Raw genomic sequence first — 9,857 nt, 5'->3', positions numbered from 1 at the left:
CTCACTCCTTTGGAAAAATGTGTGATTCTCTAAACTGTTGCTGCTGCTGGTGTTTCATTCAGACAAACACATTTCCCCACATTCACTGACTGAATCCTGATCATACTGATGCAGGAAAACCCCCAACAACCTGGCTTTCATTTCTCTCCTGCAGATTTCCCGGAATTGTGGTCATTTAGGGAAACGCAGTAAAAAAATAAAAGTTGGTGAATCTGAAAGCAGAAGTGAGCAGAACGTAGATAACAATCTGTTAAATCCTACTGTGTAGACGAGTGACATAAATAAATAAAAGCTCATGTGAAGTGGAACTAAATCAGATTCTTCACTTCAGGACATTTCTGCAGGAGACCAGCAACCATTCCACTGCTGCACAGGAACGTAAGTACGTAATGGAACTGCTTTTTTCTGCATTAATAATTATATTTTATTTAAATATATATATAAAATTAAACATGAAGTTCTGAAGTTAATTCATTTTAGAAATGTAAATGATAAAAACTGAATGTATTTGATTGATTAAAATAATAATAATGGTTGTTCTGTTCATCTTTATTAAATCACACTGTAAAACTGTTAAAAACAATATCTTGTACGCAGCTTTTTAAAAAACACAAAAGTAAAAGTGAAGCTTAATCTTGAAATATTCCTTCATATTATTTATAATGAATTTATATTTATATTCTTCTGAATAAACAGTACAATTTAAAACATTCAGATGAACCCAAGTCAGATTTATGCTGTGCTTTAATCATTCAGATTCACTGCACTGGAAGAGTTTAGTTCTAATGATCAAGTCCCGAGTCTTGGTTCAGAAATGCTGTTTACACTTCTCTTTTTTCTGGAGAAACACACTCTCTCTCTCTCTCTCTCTCTCTCTCTCTCTCTCTCTCTCTCTCTCACTCTCTCTCTCTCTCTGTCTCTCTCTCTCTTTCTCTCTCTCTCTCTCTCTTCCCATTAGTTTCTTCTTTTGCCACACAGTCTTTTTGTGTAGAAAGTTTATTTAGGTTGTGTTCATACACCACACACATGGTAAATTTATATCTATTAGTCGACTCCGCATTGTGAAAGCTTAGCATCGATAAACCATTTACATCTGGTCATGTGATCTTTATGTATAATAAAGGTATTATTATAATATATTAAAATACATGAAGTTAAAACACACTTACACACATCAGTCTAAAGCAGCTTCAAGATGTTTGAGCTTTTAAAGTAAATTATATTCTGTATGTGGCTGGAAATACAGATTGGACTAAAGGTCATATATATATATATATATATATATATATATATATATATATATATATATATATATACAGTGAGGAAAATAAGTATTTGAACACCCTGCTATTTTGCAAGTTCTCCCACTTAGAAATCATGGAGGGTCTGAAATTGTCATCGAGGTGCATGTCCACTGTGAGAGACATAATCAAAAAAAAAAATCCAGAAATCACAATGTATGATTTTTAAACTATTTATTTGTATGATACAGCTGCAAATAAGTATTTGAACACCTGTCTATCAGCTAGAATTCTGACCTCAAAGACCTGTTAGTCTGCCTTTAAAATGTCCACCTCCACTACATTTATTATCCTAAATTAGATGCACCTGTTTGAGGTCGTTAGCTGCATAAAGACACCTGTCCACCCCATACAATCAGTAAGAATCCAACTACTAACATGGCTAAGACCAAAGAGCTGTCCAAAGACACTAGAGACAAAATTGTACACCTCCACAAGGCTGGAAAGGGCTACGGGAAATTGCCAAGCAGCTTGGTGAAAAAGGTCCACTGTTGGAGCAATCATTAGAAAATGGAAGAAGCTAAACATGACTGTCAATCTCCTCGGACTGGGGCTCCATGCAAGATCTCACCTCGTGGGGTCTCAATGATCCTAAGGAAGGTGAGAAATCAGCCCAGAACTACACGGGAGGAGCTGGTCAATGACCTGAAAAGAGCTGGGACCACCGTTTCCAAGGTTACTGTTGGTAATACACTAAGACGTCATGGTTTGAAATCATGCATGGCATGGAAGGTTCCCCTGCTTAAACCAGCACATGTCCAGGCACGTCTTAAGTTTGCCAATGACCATTTGGATGATCCAGAGGAGTCATGGGAGAAAGTCATGTGGTCAGATGAGACCAAAATAGAACTTTTGGGTCATAATTCCACTAAACGTGTTTGGAGGAAGAAGAATGATGAGTACCATCCCAAGAACACCATCCCTACTGTGAAGCATGGGGGTGGTAGCATCATGCTTTGGGGTGTTTTTCTGCACATGGGACAGGGCGACTGCACTGTATTAAGGAGAGGATGACCGGGGCCATGTATTGCGAGATTTTGGGAACAACCTCCTTCCCTCAGTTAGAGCATTGAAGATGGGTCGAGGCTGGGTCTTCCAACATGACAATGACCGAAGCACACAGCCAGGATAACCAAGGAGTGGCTCTGTAAGAAGCATATCAAGGTTCTGGCGTGGCCTAGCCAGTCTCCAGACCTAAACCCAATAGAGAATCTTTGAGGGAGCTCAAACTCCGTGTTTCTCAGCGACAGGCCAGAAACCTGACTGATCTAGAGAAGATCTGTGTGGAGGAGGCCAAAATCCCTCCTGCAGTGTGTGCAAACCTGGTGAAAACTACAGGAAACGTTTGACCTCTGTAATTGCAAACAAAGGCTACTGTACCAAATATTAACATTGACTTTCTCAGGTGTTCAAATACTTATTTGCAGCTGTATCATACAAATAAATAGTTAAAAAATCATACATTGTGATTTCTGGATTTTTTTTTTAGATTATGTCTCTCACAGTGGACATGCACCTACGATGACAATTTCAGAACCCTCCATGATTTCTAAGTGGGAGAACTTGCAAAATAGCAGCGTGTTCAAATACTTATTTTCCTCACTGTATATGTATAAATATATATATGTGTGTGTGTGTGTGTGTGTGTGTGTGTGTGTGTGTGTGTGTATATAGGTTAACATATTAAAGGTAATTTAATTTGCTTCATTTAGTGAGTAGAAAGTGCAAAAGGAAAGTGGAGGTTTGCAGAAGAATGTGTTTGGGATGTGTGCAGTTTGGATTGTTGTGACTGGGAATTATTTCATACGTATTGTTTTAAACATTTTTCTTTTAGAATGGGAAATGTGGGAACATTCATCACTGTTCACAATAAAACAGATTACACATTGACCATCTGCCTTGAGTCTGGGGGTTATTGTATAATTTGTCATAAAGTAAGTTTGGACATAATTAAAATGCACCCAATTCCATCAATATTTATGTGTGAAACATATTAGATGAAATAACATTATTACTATTTTTGTATGTTTTCATGTGATATAATAAAATAATAAATATACTATTTGTTATCTTTAGATCACAGTTAAACCTCGAGAAGATATAACGGAAAATTACTCGACTCGCTCCGCTTGGGCCTCTTTTAAGGTGAAGCTTGGTGACTGCACAGAGCAAGAATGGTGTAAAAAAACAGATTTGTGGTGCGAGTTTAATCCAAGAGATAACCCAGAATTCACAATTAAAGAAAGTAATGACCGCGAATATATAGAACTGGACTGCAACAAAAATCATGAGATGAAGAAACCAACATGCCCAAAAGAAGGTATGTCATTAATCTCTGCAATATTTGATAAAATATGTTCAGTACACAACACAAACTACACTCTAGTATTGTTACAGATCTTTGTGTCACAGCATCTGCTTCATCTTTTATCTCCATCATCAGTTCACTGTTATAATGATCAGTTTCTAGCAGCCTGATTTATAGAAATAAACTTGAACTTTGTGACTGATGGAGAAAATTAATTTAAATAAAAAGAAAATCCACGAAGTAAAAATGCAAATTAGCATGCAAACTAGCATTCCTGCTAACACAATAAAAATATACTCACCCATCAGTGAGGGTTGTGGATTCAGTGTCTCAGAACATCATGTCAGGAAGAGTCTAAGGAAAGTAAATAACAGGACTAGATACATTCTTTGGAAATGTTCTGATCAACGTGACCCAGTACTTTATTTTCCTCCCTACATGATCCAGGAGATCCACTATCACTCCTGAACCTAATTCACCCACTCCAGTTGAGATAAATGATTACTGTCCCATGGCCCTAATGAACATGGAGTTTGAGAGCCAGCATGCTATGCCCACACTAGTTTTATTACTAATCTACCAGATCCCAGAACACCATTTTAAGCATGTGCTTTGTGTTAGATTTTTGTGATAGATGGAATATTTGAGTGATTACTGATAGTATTTCCTATTGTCCCAAGATTTATCCATCACAAAGCTTCTTATCTCACTGGCATTGCATCCAAAACTCAAACTGGCCATTTCCAGATGTTGTCCCTTTGGCCTGGATTTAGGGGTGGATTGCACATTTCATAGTGGTCTTCAGGATCATTGTCAGGGTTGATCCAGAAAGATATTTCAGCATTGTTTATAGAAATAATAATTATTATTATTCTTTTTATTATTTCCACTTTACTGCACTGTTGAGAAATGAGTTCTGCATCAATGACATTCAAGTGAATATGATGAAGTGTTACAGACACTTAATTCACAATTGAAGTGGAGTGACGAGTGTAGAAATGTTTTCTCTTCAACCAGGGAAGAAATAAAAATGATGACTGAGAGGAAGAAGTGCAGCGACGTCAGACTCGGTGTGAAGGCAAAAGAGGAATCGAGGAAGAATTTTTTCAGCAATTTATTTCTTAATTATTTTCTATTTTTATACATTACGTATATATATATATTCAGCTACAACATTATTACAGTAGATGTGCATTAATATGATGCAAAATATTTCAAATCAAAATATATCAATTTTATATACTGAAAATCAAGCATGAAGCTTAAATCTATAGTATGTTTGTAAAATTGTTTCATTATCTTCATATAAAAAAAAAATGAAAGAAAAATGTTTGTTGTCTTTTTTAACTTTTTCTGGGGGGGGATTTACATTTATTTTAATTATTTCTTTTGCCTTTTTTCTAATCATTTACAGCCTTTTCATTCAAATCAAATGTATTTTTTATATTTTATGCTAATGACAATGCTAATTGGTTTATGTTAATAGATTAGCAATAGTGTAATTTAGCATTATACAGACGTATTCACAAACACAGTGTTTAATAGGCTTCAGGTTAACATTAATAGTTTTATGCTAATGTTTTTATGCTGACTCATCAGTTTATCATGCTCGATCCACAGAGCTGAGTTATATTTATTAACATGTCCAGTTGGCCTAGGTTAATGCTAGTATGTTAATGCTAGCTGATGAATGTTCAGACATTAGGAAGCTCTTATGATCTTTATATTGTTAATATTTACACAAAACTACTTAAAGGGGGAAAAAATCACTATCTGGAAGATGCTAACATTTATAGTCATTTAAACATTAATGTAAACACTGTCTGACCTGAAAATGTCCACAGCTGGGTGTGAGTAAGCTGAAAGGGAAGAGCTCAATTGGATAATTAGTGCAGTTTTGAATATGCTTTTCGGTTTATATCTGCTGCCTCTGGGTGAAATTATACATAAACATGGTATTCGCTTCCATTGCTATGCTGATGACACACAGCTGTATATTTCGGCAAAGCCAGATGAGAGAGATCAGCTTAACAATGTTGAGGAGTGTGTAAAGGACATTAGACAATGGATGCTTGATAACTTTCTTCTGCTCCACTCAGATAAGACGGAAGTACTTTTACTAGGACCACATGCAGCTAGAAGTAAACCTTCCGATTACGTAGCATCTCTGGATGGTGTTTCTGTCTCAGCGTGTACAGCAGTCAAACACCTTGGTGTGATTTTTGACCCGAGTCTTTCCTTTGAGTCTCACGTGAATCATTTCACCAGGATCTCCTTCTTTCACCTTAGAAATATTGCTGAAATTAGAAATATGATGTCGTTACCGGATGCAGAAAAACTAGTTGATGCTTTTATAACATCTAGATTAGACTACTGTAACGCTTTACTGTCTGGGTGTTGGAGTAAGTGCAGAAATAAGCTTCAGTTAGTTCAGAATGCAGCAGAAAGAGTCATTTACATTTACATTTACATTTGCGGCATTTAGCAGACGCCCTTATCCAGAGCGACGTACAAAAGTGCTTTAAATCTCTAGTAGTGAATAAATCTACACTGGTACGCAAGATTACAAACTTAATATAAATATAACTCGAATTCTACAAACTTGGAAAGTGCTAATTTGAGTATTTCAGGAAGATGAAGGTCTTCAGTCGTTGCTTAAAGATAGTCAGGGACTCTGCTGTACGGACATCTAGGGGAAGTTCATTCCACCACCTCGGTGCCAGAACAGAGAAGAGCCTTGAATTGTACTTACCTCTCATTCTGAGAGAAGGTGGTACCAGTGGAGCAGTGCTGGAGGATCTCAGACAGCGTGGTGCAGTGTGAGATGTGATGAGGTCACTGAGGTAAGATGGTGCTGGTCCATTTTGGCCTTGTAGGCAAGCATCAGTGTTTTGAATCTGATACGTGCAGCTACTGGAAGCCAGTGAAGGAGCAGCAGTGGGGTGGTGTGGGAGAACTTGGGCAGATTGAACACAAGTCGTGCAGCTGCGTTTTGGATCATTTGCAGTGGACGAATAGCGTTCAGGGGGAGACCTGCCAGCAGAGAGCTGCAGTAGTCAAGTCTTGAAATGACAAGAGACTGAACAAGCACCTGGGCAGCCTGTATGGACAGAAATGGTCGAATCCTTCGGATGTTATAGAGAAGAAATCGACAAGAACGAGCAACATTAGCGACATGTGGGAAAAAAGACAGTTCATTGTCCATAGTTACCCCAAGGTTACGAGCAGTGGCTGAAGGGGAGAGCAGAGAGTCATGAAGTGTTATTTGGAGATCTTGACCTGGAGATGAATCACCTGGGATGACCAGCAGTTCTGTTTTGCTGGGGTTGAGTTTAAGTTGGTGAGCACTCATCCATGAAGATATGTCTGACAAGCATGCTGAGATCGGAGCGGAAGCTGTGGTATCTAATGGAGGGAAAGAAAAGATGAGTTGAGTGTCATCTGCATAGCAGTGATAAGAAAACCCATGTGAGGATATGACTTCACCAATGGAGTGGGTATAGAGGGAGAAAAGGAGGGGACCAAGTACTGAGCCTTGTGGGACACCAGTGGTGAGTCTGCATGGGGCAAATGTGGATCCCCTCCATGTTATCTGGGATGAGCGACCTTCCAGGTAGGAAGCAAACCATTCCCATGCTGTTCCGCAGATACCAAGGCTCTTGAGGGTTGACAAAAGTGTCTTGTGGTTGACTGTGTCAAATGCTGCTGAAAGGTCCAGAAAGATAAGTACAGATGACAGCTTGGCTGACCGAGCAGCATGTAGTTTCTCAGAAACAGCCAAAGGGCCGTCTCTGTGGAATGTGCCGCTTTGAACCCAGACTGGTTCGGATCGTGGAGGTTGTTCTGTGAGAGACAGACAGACAGTTGGTTAAAAACAGTGCCTTCCAGAGATTTAGAAAGAGAGTAGTGAAGTGATACCGGTCTGTAGTTGTTGATGTCTGATGGGTCCAGAGCAGGTTTCTTCAAGATAGGAATGACCCTTGCTTGCTTGAAGGTAGTTGGTACATAGCCAGATGTTAATGACCCGTTGATGATTGTAGAGATGAAGGGCAGGAGATCTTGCGTGATAGTCTGGAGCGTAGTTGAAGGGATTGGATCCAGAGCTCACTAGATCTAGAAAATATGATAATCACCACTGTTTTTATCATCTACACTGCTCCCAATTACACCTTGTTTCCTTTTGAGTCTGGATCCTCTCAACTTTTCTTCCTCATGTCATCTCAGGGAGGTTTTTTGTGCCACAGTCACCACGGGCTCACTCATTATGGAGAAACTTATAATAAACTATGGATATACTATATGCATAAACAAACTTATAGGCACTAAACATCTACCTTCCATTTTTTACAACCTTTTTATTTGTTTAAATCTGCTTTGGGAAAATGTCCAGGAGTGGTTTAGATCAGGGGTCTGATCATACTGATGCAGGAAAACCCCCAAAGATTATTGGAAATCTGCTGGAGAGAAATGAAACCCAGTTTGTTGTAAATCTACTGTTAGTACATCTTCAAGATTTCCACCATTTACAGTTTCCTGTTTCTTTTATTATGTCCCAAATTATGGGATGGATCTGGAACACTGCCCAAGAACTCAGGGCAGAAGCACATCCTGTGGATAAACAAAACTGTAGATAAACACTTTCCGGATAGATCCTGCCTGAGTGTGTAAAGTAAAACTGGATGAATCTGAAAGCAGAAGTGAGCAGAACTTACGGTAAGATCTGGAGTTCCCCACAGTGTAGACGAGCGACGACTTTAACTATAAAATCAGGAGGTTTTACACTTCAGGACATTTCTGCAGGAGACCAGCAACCATTCCACTGCTGCACAGGAACGTAAGTACGTAATGGAACTGCTTTTTTCTGCATTAATAATTATATTTTATTTAAATATATATATAAAATTAAACATGAAGTTCTGAAGTTAATTCATTTTAGAAATGTAAATGATAAAAACTGAATGTATTTGATTGATTAAAATAATAATAATGGTTGTTCTGTTCATCTTTATTAAATCACACTGTAAAACTGTTAAAAACAATATCTTGTACGCAGCTTTTTAAAAAACACAAAAGTAAAAGTGAAGCTGAATCTTGAAATATTCCTTCATATTATTTATAATGAATTTATATTTATATTCTTCTGAATAAACAGTACAATTTAAAACATTCAGATGAACCCGAGTCAGATTTATATCATTAATCAGCTTATAAATTAATCAGTTTTAATCATTCAATGGTTCAGAAATGCTGTTTGCACTTCTCTTTTTTGTAGAGACACTCTCTCTCTCTCTCTCTCTCTCTCTCTCTCTCTCTCTTTCTCTTCCCCATTAGATTCTTTTTTTCTGCCACACAGACTTTTTTTTAGAAAGTTTATTCAGGTTGTGTTCATACACCACACACACATGGCAAATTTATATCTATTAGTCGACTCCAGCATTGTGAAAGCACTCCTTAGACCCCCTGATACAAGATGTATAAAAAATATACACTGATATTAATAGAAACTAAACATATTACGCTGGTTTTATTATGTTAACACAATGAGAACTATGTTTTTGTTGTACATGCATCATTGTCTGTTTATTTTCATATATTTTCTAATCTTTTAAATTAATTTATGCATCATAACGCACATATATTTTACAATTGAATTTAATTTATCCAGTTTAGAGAGAAAAATTCCAGGGAACCTGGAAAAAAATTAAATAATCGAAAATAATTAATTACTGCCCCCTGCTGGTTGAGTTTCCAAAAAGAGCAGGATATTTTAGTCAAGTCTCGGCTTTTATTGTCGATTCCACCATATAAAGTGCAGGACACAGTGAAACGTAACAATGTTCTTCAATTTGACCAAATTAATGGACGCATTTAAAACAATGAAGTTCTCCTCTATCTCTGAATTTCACTGTACACAACACTGCACTTTGTCTCTGTGCTATGATGAGGCCGAAATCCTGACTGATACATTTCATAAATGTGATTCCTCAGTAGATGTGAGCAGAACTGCTGTGCTACAACCTTTTCTAGAATCTTGGAGATAAAGAGGAGGTTTGATATTGGACTGTAGTTGGACAGCTGACAGGGTGAAGGTCAGGTTTCTAAATGAGGGGGTTGATAACTGCAGATTAACAGATTTAGGTGCATAACCAGTGCTAATGGAAGAGTTTATTATTTTTAAAACAGGTCACTGCAAGAAATGAGAGAATGGAAGCTTACAGAGTGAAATGTGGTGAAGTGGAGACCATCTA

General features: G+C 37.6%; 1 long non-coding RNA gene across 2 annotated transcripts; it reads left to right on the top strand.

The window, feature by feature from the left end:
* Positions 1–231: 231 nt before the first annotated feature.
* On the top strand, positions 232–4,699 carry LOC124387108. Of its 2 annotated transcripts, none has more exons than XR_006926084.1 (4): positions 232–378; positions 3,136–3,235; positions 3,378–3,621; positions 4,627–4,699. It is a non-coding gene; the product is annotated as an uncharacterized LOC124387108 (long non-coding RNA). The 2 variants fall into 2 exon arrangements; XR_006926083.1 differs by having other exon boundaries at positions 246–382.
* Positions 4,700–9,857: the final 5,158 nt, after the last annotated feature.

Source organism: Silurus meridionalis, chromosome 6 (genome assembly GCF_014805685.1).
Source record: "Silurus meridionalis isolate SWU-2019-XX chromosome 6, ASM1480568v1, whole genome shotgun sequence".
NCBI classification, from domain to species: Eukaryota; Metazoa; Chordata; class Actinopteri; order Siluriformes; family Siluridae; genus Silurus; species Silurus meridionalis.
The sequence above is the reverse complement of the archived record's forward strand: the minus strand, read 5'-3'. Positions and strand labels throughout refer to the sequence as shown.